At 38.9% G+C, this 17,013-nt stretch overlaps 1 non-coding gene across 1 annotated transcript; it reads left to right on the top strand.

The window, feature by feature from the left end:
- The first annotated feature begins 16,607 nt into the window (after positions 1-16,607).
- Positions 16,608-16,714, top strand: LOC132651020 (U6 spliceosomal RNA). The gene has a single exon (XR_009588971.1). It is a non-coding gene; the product is annotated as a U6 spliceosomal RNA (small nuclear RNA).
- The last annotated feature ends 299 nt before the right edge of the window (positions 16,715-17,013 follow it).

Below are 17,013 nucleotides of genomic sequence, written 5' to 3'. Positions count from 1 at the left end.
AACTTCCTTTTGAAGCTGAATCAGAGTGCATGGGTGTTACTACAAGACTGGAAATATAAAGGTAGAAACAATGTTGCTTGGAGGCAAGTATGATTGGATTCTTGTCTTAAAATCCAAATGTCCCAAAATTCATACAATAAAATGAGTTCAGGCTTACTGCCTCACTGAAGAGAATATCTTGATGTCCTACACATTTCACACAAAATAGACACAGTAGTGAGTCATAGTTTGGTCACCAAAAAGGGATGTTGAACATTTAGTATTGAAAAGTGTGGTAAGTTTAAATCTCCATTCCACATTCCCACATTAAAACCTCAGAGTTCCTCATAAACAAATACAATTTCCATAGGTCACATGTATTTAGCCTAAACTATTTTAAACTGATGTTTAATATCATGACCAGTTTTTCTGTGCTGCCTTCAGACTCCTCAATCTGTATGTACACAGAGCTGTGGTCCAGGATTCTGGAAAGTTCTACAAAAAGAAAGACCGGTCTGCTGTTTTTCTTGTGCATTTTGTCCAGAGCAGCACATTTCCAACCAGACAGGTAGAAAAATAATGTTTTTACTCAAAATGCTTGGGAATGGAGATGGGGAAAGTTAAGAAGTGACCTTGATGTCCTAATGTAGTGCTGTTCCATATGTCTCTAACACTCATCCCCAAATCCATTAATCATTGCTGAAGCCACACAATGTGTGAATTTAGAGTGGCAATTCTCATGGTGTTGTTTCATATGCACCCTACTTTACAAAACCTGCCTTTTGGTGCATGGAATGGCCATCTCAGTTCTTGCAGTGTTCCATGCTATGAGTTCCCCATTAAATGTGAGATCTCCTGTTGTCCAGGATCAATTTGTATTTCTGTGATTAACAAACCTAATGATTCTTGCCTTAAAATAACTCCAGGAAAAGTTTATGTCTAATTGTTTCTGAATGCGCAAGAAACTGATCTGAATTTACAGCACAGTTGTCATTTTCAGTATAAACAATAGAAAAAGCAAGTCTTTGTGAATGAAAAGATGGCTGCCTGTTTAGGGTTGTGGTCAACCATGTGATAACATATATAATAATATCATATGGAATGAGCAGGTCGCATTTTTATATACAAAAACACACACAAATACACAAACGCATTTAATGAAAAAAGAGCCCATATATTTGAGAGAGAATAAATATAAGGTGGGTCAGGCAGAAGGTTTAGAGCAATGAAAAAGAAGAGGCATAAAGAGGTAATTATACTATTTTTAAAATGAAATTTTTTATGAAAAAAATTAAAAGTCAGAAGGGAAATACATCAATATAATGAAGAGAATCTACTATTTATTATATTAAAAAAGGCCAATTCTTAGACAACCATAATACAAACAGGATTTTTATATATTATTGCAAATGATCAAATGTTGAAAAATTAATTAAATATCTTTATATTCTATGATCTAATGCTATCATAGGTCAAATTCCTTGCAGAGTGACACATGACTTCAATTCCTATATTAAAAAGATATGGAGATAGCAGGCAGCCTTGCCTTGTCCCTGATTTCAGTGGGATTTATTTGAGTTTCTCTCTGTTTAGGTTATTGTTGGCTATAGGGTTGCTGTATATTTACTTTACTATGTTTAGGTATGTGCTTTGTGTCCTTGATCTCTCCAAAATTTTATATATGAACATGCGTTGGATTTTTGGCTTCTATAGAAATGATCATGTGGTTCTTTTACTTCTCTTTGTTTATGTGGTAGATTAAATTGATGGAATTCTATAGACTGATCCACTCCCGCATGTTTGGGATGAAGCCTATATGATAGTGGTGGATGATATCTTTTATGTGTTCTTGTATTTGGTTTGTGAGTATTTTACTAAGTATTTTTGTGTCAGTGTTCATGATGGAAATTGGTCTGAAGTTCATGTCTTTCTTGGGTCTTGACTGTGACATAACTGTGGCTTCATAGAATCAATTTGTTAATGTTCCTTCTGTTTCTTCTTTTGTGGAATAGTTTGAAGAGTATTTGTATTTACTTTTCTTTGACGGTCTTGTCGAATTCTGAGCTGAAACCATCTGGCTCTGGGCTTTTTTGGATGGGGACTTTTGATGACTTCCTGTATTTCCTTAGGGAAGATAGGACATTTTATTTACTTGATCTTGATGTAACTTTGGTAAGTGCAATCTATCAAGAAAGTTGTCCATTTTATATAGATATTAAATTTCTGTGGTGTGTAAGCTTTTGAAGTAAGACCTAGTGATTCCTTTGATTTCCTCGGTTTCTGTTCTATCACCGTTTTTTATTTTGTTCATTTGGATAGTGTCTTTCTGCCTTTTAGTTAGTTTGGCTAAGAGTTTGTCTCTCTGGTTGATATTCTCAAAGAACCAGCTCTTGGTTTTGTTGATTCTTTGAATCATTTCATTTCTAGTATGCTGATTTCAGCACTGCAGCACTGAATTTGATTATTTCCAGATGTTTACTCCTTTTGGCCCTGTGTACTTTTTTTTTAGGTCTTTCAGTTGTATCATTAGATTGCTTGTATGAAATGTCTCAAATTCCTATACGAAGGCACTTAGTGGTATGAATTTTCCTCTTAGCACTGCTTTCATTGTGTCCCATAAGTTGGGCATGTTGTGCCTTAATTTTCATTGAATGCTAGAAAATCTTTAATTACTTTCTTTATTTCTTCAATGACACCTGTTATTGAGTTGTTCAGGTTCCATGTGTATGTGTAGACATTTTGTTCTTTCTGTCATTGTTGAGGTTCAGATTTAATACATGGTGGTGTAATTGGATCCAAGGGATTATTTCAGTCTTATTGTATCTGTTAAGACTTGCTTTTTGCCTGAATATATGTTCAGTTTTGGAAAAAGTTCCTTGATTTGCAGAGAAGAAGACATATTTGTGTCTGGTGAAAATTTCTGAGGACTTCTATTAGGTATTTGATTCATGACCTATATAAGCTTCATTATTTCACTGTTTAGCTTCTGTGACAATGATCTGTCACTTGGTGAGAGTGAGGTGTTGACGTTTACCATTATTACTGATGTTGGGACTGATGTGTGATTGAACCTTAGTAATGTTTCTTTTACAAATGCAGGTGCCCTTCTATTTGGGGCATAGTTGTTCAAGATGTTGTTGTCCTCATGGTGGATTTTTCTATGATGAGGACGAAATATCCTTCACTTCTCTTTTGATTAATTTTGGTTGGAAGACTATTTTATTAGATATTAAGATGGTACTGCCACTTTCTCCTTGGGTCCCTTTGATTGGAAAACAATTTTCGAGTACTTTACTCCAAGGTAGTGTGTATCTTTGGGGCTGAAGGGTGTTTATTGTAGGCAGTAGAATGTTGGCTGTTGTTTCCATTACTATTCTGTTAGCATGTGTCTTTTTATTGGATTTCTCATTCCATTGATGTTGATAGATATTAGTCACCAATGAATTTCAATTCCTTTTATCATGATGTTATTGTGGATAGTGTGTTTGTGTATTTGTTTTCTTTTGATTTTTTTCTGATGTTACATATATCGTGTATTTTGTGGGTGTAGTTGATCTCATTGGGTTGGAGTTTTCCTTCTAGTAGCTTCTCAAGGTCATGGATAGTGCATAGATACTGTTTTAATTTAGTTTGTCATGGGATATCTTGTTTCCTCCTCTCTGTTGCTTGTAAATTTTGCTGAGTACAGTAGTCTGCTTTGGCATCCGTGGTCTCTTTGCATCTGCATGACATCTTCCCAGGACCTTCTGGGTTTCATACCCTCTGGTGGAAAGTCTGGTTTGATTCTGATAGGTCTGCCTTTATATGTCACTTGATCTTTTTTCTTTGTTGCTTTTGATATTTCTTTCTTCATTGTGTAGATTTATTGTTTTGATTATTTTATGGCAAGAGAATGTTCTTTTCCGGCCTAGTCTATTTGGGATACTGTAAGTCTCTTGTAAGTTTAAGGTTATCTCTTTCATAAGGTTGGAGAAATTTTCTTCTATGATTTTATTAAACGTATATTCTGCACCTTAGAGCCTGGAGTCATCTATTTAGTCTATTCCTATTGTTCTTAAGTTTCACATTTTCATTGAGTCCTTGAACTGTTATGGTTTTACATTTTCTTTGAGAGAAAAATCAGTTTTTCCAATTGTATCTTCAATGCCTGAGATTCTCTCCTCCATTTCTTATCTTTTGTGGGTGATGCTTATCTCTGTGTTATTTGATCTCTTCTCTAAGTATTCCATCTCCAGAGTTTTCTCTGTGTTTCCTTATTGAGTCAAATTCCATTTTCAAGAATTGAATGATTTTAATAATTTACTTCATCTGTTTAATTATGGTTCTTGTCTATGATGGCCTCTCTTTGTTTTCCTTTTATTTCCCTGTATTTCTTTGAGACGTGTTCTTTTCCTCTTTATATGTCTCTAATAACTGTATAAACATAGATTTAATGTCCTTTTTCTGTGTTTCATCTGTATTAGAATATCCATTGCTCTCAGGGGTGGGTTCTGGTGGAGCTAGGATGTCCCAGTTTGTGTTGACTGTGTTTCTCTGTTGGCCTTTAGCCATCTGGTTGTCTGTAGCCTTACCTGTTTCTTCCTGGAAACTGCAACAAAGACTGGATCCTCCTGTTTTTGGAGTTTAGAGTAGTTATCAGGAAGATGTCAAATGTGCAGTGGCTCAAGAATGGGTGCATCTTAAGATACAAAGAATGACAGCATCTTGAAGGGGAAGGCACAGGGCAGTATATGGACACAGAAACTTGTAGGGGCTGGTGAATTGAAGGAGAGGGGTGTGCATGCACTGGAACCCTGAATTTTGAGGTGCAGGTACTGGTGCCCCAGGTTGCAGGTACCTCAGGTTGCGTCCCTGGGATTCCTCAGAATAAAGCTGGGGTGCAACTTACAGGCCTGCCCCAAACTGTGTTCCCTGTACTCAGATTCCTCTGAGATCTGTTTTCTTGGATCTGGGATCTCTGAAATTCTATTGTTCACCTGCTGTCCATGGAGTGACTAGAAGAACAGTGGCTTGGTGGCTGGAATGCTCTCCCAGTAATCATGAAGCTAGCACACAGGGAGCAGGAGGAATCTGAAGTCTGGCTGCTAGAGCACAGAGTCCCTGGATATGGGGATCCAAACTCACTGGAATATGTGAAGGGGCAGGTGGTCCAAAATTTACTACTCCTGGATCCATGAGATGGCCACAGGGGGCCTAGATCAGATCAACTCCATTCCATGGATGACCTGTCCAAATCAGGAAGCAGCAAAGTTGATGCTCTGGATCTAACCACCTGTCCATACACTGGTCTCAGATTATCTGAATCTCTGCCCCTCAGATATTGGGCACAGTGGTCTCCACCATATTGAAGTCTCCATTTCTTGATCTTTCATCCTTCTTTTCTTTTTTTTTGAATTTTATTTTTTTCTTATCAGTTACATTTTATTAACTCTGTATCCCATCTGTGTCCCGCTCCCTCATTCCCTCCCAGTCCCTCCCTCCCTCCCTCATTTCCACCGTGCCCTTTTCCAAGTCCACTGATATGGGGGGACCTCCTCCCCATTCATCTGATCCTGTTTTATCAGGTATCTTCAGGACTGGCTGCAAAGCCCTCCTCTGTGGCCTAACAAGTTTGCTCCTCCCTTGGGGGGTGGGGAGGCCAAAGAGCTAGTCATTGAGTTCCTGTTAGAAATAGTCCTTGTTCCCCTCACTTTGGGAAACCAATTGGTTACTGAGCTACCACAGGCTACATCTGAGCAGAGGTTCTAGGTTATATCCCTACATGGTCCCTGGTTGAATGTCAGTCTCAGAAAAGACCCTGTGCCCAGATATATTTGGTCCTTGTGGACCTCCCATCCTTTCCCCATCAGACTAACTCCCCTTCTTTCTTATGATTCCCTGTACTCTGCCAAAGGTTTGGTCATGAGTCTTTGCTTTGTCATCCTTCTTTTCTTTTTTGGTGGGAGCCTTTTGTGAACTTTTGAATTTCCTCATGGGTCTGTTTAGGTCTATTTGGATTGTTGAATTCATCTCTGAATAATGGTTGCTTAGGCAAATCTAAAACTTATCCATTTCATGTACATTTTTAAGCTTACTGGAATATAGTATATTTTAAAAATATTTCCTTAGAATATTCTGAATTTTGTTGGTTTCTGTAGTAATGTTTTTCTGTAAATTCTGATTCTGTTAATTTGAGTACTGTATTTTTTTTCTTTAATTTACTTGATCTATGGGTCTGTCAATTTTGTTTATCTTCAGAAAGAGCCAGCTCTTCCTTTCGTTAATTCTATGTATTGTTTTCTTTGTTTCTGTTTCATTCATTTCTATTACAATGTTATTATTTCTTTCTATTATATTATTAATTTGTTTGTGTACTATCAAGCTTCTGCTCACACCTCTCCTCCCAGACCCTCTCTCTCACCTCACCTCCCAACCCAATGTGCCCCTTCTATATTTCTTTAAAAAAAAAAAAAAACAAAAGTCTCCCATGGATATCAACCAGCCTTGACATTTAAAGTTGCAATAAGATTATGCACAACTTCTGTTATTGAGGCTACACAAGGCAGTTTTAGTCTTTCTGTTAGGTGTCCCCATAAAGACCAAGCTGCACAACTTGGTCTTTATGTGCAGGGAGCCCAGATCTGTCCCATGCATGCTCTATTGTTGGCTGTTCATTCTCTGTGAGCTTGTTCCAGGAGCCTTTCTGTGGGACAAACCTGAGCATGGAAAGGAGAGGTGTTTGTCTACAGGGTGCTCCAGAGAGCAGATCAGGGGTCAGCAAGGAGAGGGAATTAGTCAGCTGAGGTGGTTAGGGGAATATAGAAGCTGATTCCTAAAATTTATACATTTCTTTGGCTCTGACTTATTGCTGACAAGGCTCTTGTTTGTTTTTAGAAGTTTCACAGTACAAACACAGATTAATGATTATACAAGTGGTATAGAATGGGTGTTTGATTTTTTTTCATAATCCAGGGATAAAAGCTCAGTTACAATTTTAAAAGTACATACAGAGCATATTTGATTATCATTATTAGCCCTATAACTCTACTTTAAGGAATCTAAAGAATGTCTCCTTCAAAGAAAACACATTTAATATGTGAGAGCCTGCTTTTAGGTTGGAATTGTTTACAGTATCAGTGCAGTCCAGAGAAACAGAAAATATTTTAACTAATCTTTTTATGCATAGCAAATACAAATAAATATCTCCTTTTACTATATGTATCATCATCTATGCTACAATGTAGAAAAAAAGTTTATTTAAGTCAATCTATTTTATTTACTGGGTTTCGTTCCATAAGGAGTATACCCTCTTTGATCTTTTATCTTTAAGCTACATTTTCCAGGAGCTCTAAGCCTATAATAAAAGCATCTTAAATCGATACCTGAATATCCAGGCCTCTCAGGGTTAGCATATTGCCTTTGTTTACCCTGCACCAATATACTATTTAGGGGCACATACCCCAAGAAAACTCCTGAAATAATGGCTTCATCTCTCTATATGGCTACTTCTGCTTAATAATCTCCAGGGCATAAAGAACTTTTGCAAACAGTGGACAAATAAAGTTAAGTTTAGTATTTTCATAAGACTCAGGTATCATCAGGACAGGCTGCATTGTCTTCCTCTATGGCCTGGTAAGGCTGCTTCCCGTTCAGGGGTGGTGATCAAAGAGCCAGCCACTGAGTTTATGTCAGAGACAGTCCCTGTTTCCCTTACAATGCAGCCAGTCCTGATGAGACCAGATAGGCTATGGTCAGAGGGAAGGGGAGGAGGACATCACTATCAGCACACTTGGAGAGGAGAATGGGAGAAAATGAGGGTGGGAGGGTGTGGAGGGAATAAGCAAAGGAGCTATAGCCAAGCTACAAAGTGAATAAAGTATAATTAATTTCAGAATGCCTAATTTTTTTTTGACAATGGTCATTTGTTTCATTCTTTTTTTTTCTTCCATTTCATATTTTACTCCTTTCTTTTTTATTTCAATGCACTTTATTCAGGAACATTGAACAATCCTCGGACCCCGGGGAAGGCCAGCCCACAGCTTAAATAGCCTCTGGGTAGCCAACCCAGGCGTGCCACGGGGGCAATGCAGATAGGTCCACATACATGGAAGCAAGCCAGATCCTCGGCCTTAGCCAAATGTGGAGTTGTTCGTGACAGAGAGCACTCACCATCAGGAAGGTGGAAGGCGGAAACCAGCTCCATCTTTAAGGCATAGCATTCCGCAGCTCTCTACAGTTCCCCCTTTTTGTTTTAGACGCATCAGGCAAGAGTAGAGGTCTGATCTCTGATATTAGAAATAAATTGGGACTTTGTACTGATGTTCATTTAGGTGTCATCCACCCAAAGAGCATCAGACCCGTCCGATACCTTTTTCTCAGAGGCGGGACCTGGGGCATCAACCCGCATGCAATCAGACATGCTCTTCTCTGGGTCCAAAGCGGCTGACCCTGAGTGCAGTGCTTAGCCTCGCATCCTGAGCGTATCATTTTAGCTTTTTATGGTATCCAACCATGCTTGGGGAGACTGTCCTGCTTCAATGGCTGTAAAGGCCTGAATTATCATGGCTGCATCACACTGTTGTGAGACTCTAATCTTGCATATATACCACAGGCAAACCAAGGAGACCAACACCAGAAGGCCTGCTAACACTCCCATGCCCGCCCATTCCTTCAGATGATTCATGGCTGCAGCAATCCATGTTGATAATCCTGTCAAAATGCCTAATTTTAAAAAAGAATCAGACATAATTTTTCTGTAGAAAAAAAAACAGAAATTAAATCATAGTGAAGAAAGTCCAGTGTAATGCAACACACAAACACACACACACAAACAAAAAAAAACAACAACAGAAGTTAGAGATAGAAGAACAATGATTGTAACAATCTGCACAGCTTTGCTGGAATAGCACCAAGCAACTGTGCTTCATGACTCTCAGCAATTTCAATGAAAATGGCTGTGTCATTCTCCCTTTCTGATTTAACATTTTTATAGATTTATGGTATTTATGACATGTAGGTTATTTTTTTAGTCTTTAGAATATAACTGGAAGAACAAGAGTGTAAATTATAACAATTCCCAGGATTATCCTGGAATTAATAATGAGAGAGAAAGAGTCCTGGTCTGAGTCAAAGGATGTCAAAGACTATAGAAATTTATTTCCAACTTCCACAGCTGAGATAGGTAATAATTGGTCTGAGCTTATAGCTGGAGTTTGTTGATGCAAGGGCTGTATATTTACCACCAAATCAGAACTGTTCCATAGGTCATGGAGGTGAGACCTAATTTATTCCCATGTTACCTTAGAAAAATTATAGGAGTGGGATAACAAATATCCACTGAAACAGTGAGTAACAAGAAAAATGAGAAGAACCCATGATGATGGAAACAAGGAATATTTTTATATATTTAATATATATAAAATATTTAATATACATAAAAATAATATTTTTATACATTGATGTCACCAAAATACAATGTACACATACTTAGAAACTCAAAGTGTAAAAAAAGATTTGAAGGCTCACTTGACAGTATTACTTTATCTGAATACGAGTAAAATAGATTTCACTGTCCTTGAGAAACAGTGATAAGCTGCTGAGAAGAAAGCTTATTTTTAATTTAACAAGATAAACAGTACAAATGCAAATTCTAAAGAGTTCATGTACTTGGCAGAAACAGGAAGCAGAATATACCAGAATACACACATCACTGGAAAGCAGTCTAAATGTGCAACAAATATATATATATATATATATATATATATATATATATATATATATATGGTGAAATGTTGATCCAATTTCTCCATACAGATCAGCAGATGTGCATCCCTTGCCCAAGTCAAGAGTACCCAAACCCTGAGAGAAACCACTGCCTGCCCAAGGCAGTGACCTTCCTTTCATTTGATGATCCTCTGGGCATGGCGCTGGCATGCACAGCTATGTGCTTCTCTGTCAGCACAATTGCAGTTTTGGGAATCTTTCTCAAACACAGAGAATCAGCCATTGTGAAGGCCAATAACAGAACTCTCAGCTACATCCTGCTCATCTCCATTCTCCTCTGCTTCCTCTGTTCCTTTCTCTTCATTGGCCGCCCAAACACAACCTCCTGCATACTGCAACAAATAACATTTGCAGTTGTGTTCACCTTGGCTATTTCCACTGTTTTGGCAAAAACTATAACTGTAATTCTGGCCTTTAGGGTCATGAAACCAGGAAGACCAATGAGAAGGTTGTTTGTCTCAGGTGTCTATAATACTGTCATCCCTATCTGTGTCCTGATCCAACTTATTCTCTCTGCAGTCTGGCTAGGAACCTCACCTCCTTATATTGACACAGATGAACACTCTGAACATGCTCATGTCATCATTTTATGCAACAAGGGCTCAGTCACTGCTTTCTACTGTGTGCTGGCTTACTTAGGGACCCTGGCCTTAGGCAGCTTCACTGTGGCTTTCCTGGTAAGGAACCTGCCTGACACATTCAATGAGGCCAAGTTCCTGACATTCAGCATGCTGGTCTTCCTCAGTGTCTGGGTCATCTTCATCCCTGTCTACCAGAGCACCAAGGGCAAAGCCGTCGTGGCTGTGGAGGTCTTCTCCATATTGGCCTCTAGTGCAGGGCTGCTGGGGTGCATCTTTTTCCCAAAGTGCTACATTATTCTCTTAAGACCTGATAAAAACTCTTTGAGATGTATTAAAAACAAAAAATAGCATATAAAAATGATCATTTTGATGTATTAGTTTTCTTTTTTCTAATAAAACCCATTTGTATACTAAAATTAAATTATTTACCTTTTAAGTAACTTTTTTCTTAAATGTATATTTAAACAAACATAAGAGCCCCTCACTTTGTAGAACAATCACAGACACTCTACTTTAGAATAGAAGCTGCTGCTGGAAACACATTTAAGTAAGTTATGCATGTTATTTATTATTTTTTGGACAATATACATATTCAAAATGTAATTACATGAAAGTAATTGAGATAAATAGTACATGAACTAAATACTTGTTTTCTTTGTTAATTTGGTGTGTATACAGGGCTTTGAGTGATATCTGAGATTCTTTTATAGACCAGGCATGAAAATCAATTTCTGGATAGGGGTTGGTGGTGTTTCTTTTAAACAGGTTGAGCCATTCCATAAACCAGAGTAGAGAATTTTCTAAAGGGTAAAAATAAAAATAAATCTACTGCCTGACCCTGCTCTCTTTTCCTAGACTCAGGTAAAAATGACTTGACAACCCACTCTACAAATACTTGCTCAGTCACTTTCATTGCTATTGTGTTCACAATAGGTAAAAAATGGAAAATCATAAATATGTTTAACATGATAAATATCATACACATAAATATTTGTAAGTAGAAAAATTATAATTTAGGTAACTCATATCCAGAAGAAAATATCTCTCATTCTCTACTCTGGGGCATCTAGCTCCAAAGTTTCAGATGTGAATATCACCATGGAATAACTCTAGAAATAAAACATGTTGGGCAAGCAATACAATGGCAGGAACAATTGATCTGATTGGGAACATGTGGGGAAGGTTCCCTAATTATCAAGGTGGATAAATATGAAAGAAGGAAGTGGGAGAAATAACAGTAAATATTTGTGAAAGAGTTTTAAGCAATCATACTGTGAATTATCTACATAAAATCCCTATAATACAAGTAAGTCCATGCATGAATATAAACATGTTACAACCTAAATATTTTTAATAATGCACACAGATAAGTATAGTTCACCACTGTCAGAAGAAGCTTTCCTTTGCAACAGCAATCATGACTGAAAAGCACAACCAATCACAAGGCAGTATTCTGGAGAACACTCACACCTGATAAATCTACAAAACAATCTAGATCTAAGGCTCAGAGATCAAGCAGAACAAGTGATGAAAAAATTATATAAGGCAGAGGATCAGAATATGTTCTGGTAGTGGGCCTCCTAATAATACCAGAAGCTACACCCATAAGACAAACCAATATTAAAAAAGAAAAAAAAAAAAGCTTACCAATATGCCTGCACAAACATGAACTGAAAAATGGAAAACACCAATAGGCATGCAAAAGTGGTCCAGGAAGAAACTATTGTCCTGAATCCTATGCAAAAATCTGCAGGGAACTAATAAAAACTGAGAGTGTGAGGAAAAAAAAAAGTAAAAAAAAAAAAACCTTCCCAGGAAAGAGCATAAAATCAGTTAGTTATTCAACACCAAATAATCAACCCTGAAAACACACAGGGGACCCAGAAGTATCCCCAGAAGCACTTTCCTGTCATCAAAGAGCACACAGCATTCCTCCACCACCACCCCGTGTCATGTAAATGTCCCTGTCCTTTGCCTCTAGCTGTCTTCAGGATCCAGAGCTTCCAGGGAGAGGATTCCTGATGCCATTGCCCTGCCCATCTGCTTCTGGAAGTAAACACGCCTGGCTGCTGGAAGTCATTTGTGTGAAGGAAAAATGTGCACTTTGAATTCTCCTGATCTGACATAGTTGGAGAAGGGATTCTGGGATCCTTGTCCCCTTTTTTTAGTCATTTTGATTCTCCCAGTCAAAGCAGGGCTGGTCTCAGGAAGGCAGAAATGCCCTCACAAAGATAATAAATATTTTTTTAAAGTTTAAAAACAAAAAGCCAGAGGCTGGAAAGATGGCTCAAAGGTTAACAGCACTGGCTGCTCTTCGAAAGGTCCTGAGTTCAATTCCTAGTTACCACATGGTGGCTCATAACCATCTATAATGAGATCTGGTGCCCTCTTATAGCGCACAGGCATAATGCTGGAGAATAAATGAATGAATGAATGAATTAATTAATTAATTAAAAAAATAAAGAAACAAAACTCTGGACTCAGTTTCTCATGCCTGTCATCCCAAAAGCCAGGGTGCTCTGTGAAGCAGAGATTCCCTCTCTCTTCCCTAGGTGCTTGGTTACATCCCCACCGACCACAGGGTCATCTGTCAAGTGATGTGGTGCCCTCTTGTGGCAAGCATGTGTCACTTAATAACACGCTTTACATAGAAGTTGTACTTAATATAATACTATATACTTATTTTAATTTAATAAGAACAGAGCAAGGAGTGTCTGGAGAGCCGGCCTCCTCCTTGAGTCCTGTGGCCTCGGGATGTGGGAGGACTCTGTGCTCGATCAAAGCAGGGCCTGGGACCACCTAACTTGTGTCCACCCCCTTGGGCTCTCCACAACCTGATGGTAAGATTCTATTGCTGAGAACAACACTCTACAAGTCATTGGACACAGGTAATCCCACTTGGCACCTACCTAGAATGTTCACCCCCTATGGACTACTCTTCATGATACTGGAACATACCCTTCATGCCACCAGAAAAGTGCACACCAACCCATCCATACAGCCTTCGCTCTCCAATGGTGACCTGCCTACAAGATTTGCTGGTGCGCTTGTGGCACAAACATCATGGAATTGACCAACTAATATCTGGTTGGGTTTCAGGAGGCCCACTCCATGAAAAGGAACCTGGATCCAATACTGCTTGGGTACCCAGGAGCCTGAGTCTACACAAGCCAGGAATATGAGAGAAATCTAAATGTTACAGTTACTGTAAAGGAGCACAGCCATAGTCATAGATCTGTGCCTTGCTTGGCCATCATCAGAAATTTCCTCCTGCAGCACATGAAAACGAATACAGAGATCCAGTTGATACACAGAGAGGTGAGAGGCATTGTACCATTCCACCCTAAATGAGATGTCTCCAGGAAACTCTCACCCCTAAGGGCTCAAGGTACTCTGTGTGCAGAGTGTAAGCACCAGAGGGAATGAAAGACATGAGGGTAACAGTCCTTGTAAACACTTCATGACCAACACACATAATGTACCCTGACCTACAAGCTATCTTTTCTATCAATTTGCCTTTCAGGGCTACCTCGCCAGGCCACAGGGGAAGAGGATGCTCTCTGTCCTGATGGACTTGATATGCTGGGTGGGTGGACACAGGATTCTCTGAAGAGCCAGGGGAAACAGGGAGGTTAGGCCTGGGAGGAGAAGAGAAAGGGATGAGAAGGATGTATAATGAATAAATAAAAATAAAAAAATAAGGGATCTGGAGAGATGGCACAGAGCTTAAGAGCACCAGCTGTTCTTCCAAAGGTTTTGGGTTCAATTTCCAGCACCCTTGTGGCAGCTCATAATCATCTATAGTGAGACCTGGTGTCCTCCTCTGGCAAGCAGACAGAATACTGTACAAATAATAAACAAATCTTCCATAATAAAAATAACTACACCATGAATCATAAAGTTTCCCTCCCTCCAAAAAGCACACTCACTACCTCTTTAAGTAATAATAATAATAAATGAAAAACTTAGTTTTCTCCAAGGGAGTTTCATTGGGGAAACAAACCAGACTAGGTCCCATGAGCCACAACAGATGGTAACAGAAAAACTCAAGGGTATACTTGTAAGGTGTCAATTCTTTATATGCCTGTATATATATATATGCATGTATATATTGCTTTAAAATAATTTAGTGGGGGGTTGGACAGGACTGTGGTGAATGTTAAGTGTAAATTATGTCTTCTCGTTTCATGCTTTTATGGTATTTTCATGTGAACGAACATCTGTATCTCTACCCACATGTAGTCCTCATATTTTTTTCTTCACTCTTTTTACTAATAACAATAGACATGTCAATTATTTTAATGTTTTCTGGAAAACTGGAGCCTAACAATTTCCTCTTTATGTAATACAAAATGTGTGTCTGTGAGATAAAGCCCCTTCTCCAAACAAGTGATCTGCCCTGCCTTTTAGGGTCCTCTGGTTATGGTTTTGGCATAGCTCTGTGCATCTCTGTTATCATTGCTGTGGGTTCCAGTCATTTCATGGAGTACTAAGCCTTGCCCAATTGTTGATGGCTATCCCAGAATTCTAAGCCATCTCTTAATTATCTGGTGCTGTTCCTGCTTCCTCTGCAGTGATGTGGCAACATTGGTATGTCCAGAGCCAAATAACGATTTGTGTTGGGCCATCTTTAGCCCTTATTGGCCATTGCTTACCAGCCTCTTTGGTGGACCTAGTGTACTAACACTGAGGAATACCTGTAAGCTTGTGCTAACTGTAACACAAGCTTCTACCAGGCCCAGTGTTAAGAATTCCACCTGATGGCACTGGAGGCCCATACCTGAGTTTTCTATGCTCTGCCATAACCCACTTTTCTAAGGTCTAACTGAAGAGCATTTATGGCTATTCTGAAAGTATAAATCCTCCATGGGATTGCCTCTGTTGTGCCCATTTCTTGAGACCACAAAAGACCACCAGGTGATGAGCCATTGCAGAACACATGAGGATCTTTTTATTACAAGCTATAGCTTGGGCCCACACCCCCACTGACTCAGCAGTTGAGAGTAGAGTACCTCGTGCTTAGGGTAGGCGGACTTGACTCCTTTCTTTTAGTGAGTGCCAACTCTCCTAGTCAAAACAGGGCTGGTCTCACGAAGGCAGAAACATACACAGAGATTATAAATCATTTTTAAAGATTATAACAAGAAGTCAGGTGTGGCATCACATGCTTTTGACCATCAGTGGGGCAAGCAGAGGTGGGTGTCAGTTCCAAGTCATCCGGGTTTGCAAAGGGAGTCCAGGACATGCAAGGTCACATAGAGAAACCCTGTCTCCAAAACCAAGGGCTTGCACCCCCTGCCAGCTCTTCACACTCACATGTCTGGACATGTCTTAAGTTACATAGTATGACTTCAACTGGGCTATAAGAATGTCCTGCCTCAAGCATGGTGGTACATAACTTTAATCCCAGCACTGGAGAGGCAGAAGCAGGAGGATCTCTGTGAGTTAGACGCCAGCCTGGCCTTCACAGCAAGTCCAAGACAGCCAGGGCTACACAGAGAAACCCTGTCTAAAAAAAATCCATAATAATAATAATAACAATAATAATATTAAACCAAACATCAGAGCCACCCCTGGATGGAAGAAAGATTTAAATCTTGATTTTATTTCAATTTTTAAATCTCAATTACAAGAAATTCTTAATGATTTGAAAACAAAAGAAGTCAAAGGTGGCAAGAGAAACGACAAAAGACCCATGGGGCAAGGGCTAGGGGGAGACACAGGGTTCTATTTTTATTTTGTATAGAGGTGAACACCTTCTACTGAAGAAGAGTGGTGTGAAACACTTGAGGAAATATTCTGCACGTCAAGGTCATATCATCACGGTGCTTCTCAGTTGCACATTGCTTCAAAATGTGCTTTTCTACTTGTGATTGCACATTTACTTTTTAAAAGACACATATGTTTTGTGTGTGTGTGTGTCCATGGATGATAGAAGAGGATAGTGGATCCCTTAAAGTTGGAATTATAGTTGATTAGGGGTTGCCTGACATCGATACATTTTAATATCTTATTAAATGTGTGAGATACATTAAACATACCAAGTTTGGAATTTTTAAAAGGTGATAATTCCCAGAAACAGATAAATGTACCATCTGCTTCAGTGTTCTCGTTTAAGCAGCCCAAGCCTAGAACCCCAGCATTCAGAAGGCTGAGACAGGAGTATCACAAGGTCAAGGCTGGCCTTCCCACCTCTCCATGAAAAGGTACAGTTTACTGATACATTCAGTTAGATCAGCTAAGGCAGCATATAGCCTCCTAGTGGTCATAAGAAACATCATCCTGGTGCTCGCTTCGGCAGCACATATACTAAAATTGGAACGATACAGAGAAGATTAGCATGGCCCCTGTGCAAGGATGACACGCAAATTCGTGAAGCGTTCCATATTTTTTTTTAAAAAAAAAGAAGAAGTAAAAAAAAAAGAAACATCATCCTGAAAACAATGATAAATTTAATTCACCACATGTTGACAAAAGCCATTTAGATGAACTTGACAGTATTCATTCAAACTTATGTGTGACCATAGAAAAGAATTATTAATCATGTTTTCATTTTCTTCCTTGAAAAACAATGCCTCCTTCTACAGATGTTCATAACACATTCATTTCTGTTTTTGAAAATTTAAGCAACATGAAGTAAAGAAAAGTGGGACCAGTGCTAGAGAGGTAGCTCAGATGCTAAGAGCATTAG

The sequence above is a fragment of the Meriones unguiculatus genome (genome assembly GCF_030254825.1).
Source record: "Meriones unguiculatus strain TT.TT164.6M chromosome 13 unlocalized genomic scaffold, Bangor_MerUng_6.1 Chr13_unordered_Scaffold_37, whole genome shotgun sequence".
Taxonomy (NCBI): Eukaryota; Metazoa; Chordata; class Mammalia; order Rodentia; family Muridae; genus Meriones; species Meriones unguiculatus.
This window is presented reverse-complemented; position numbering and strand designations above follow the sequence as displayed.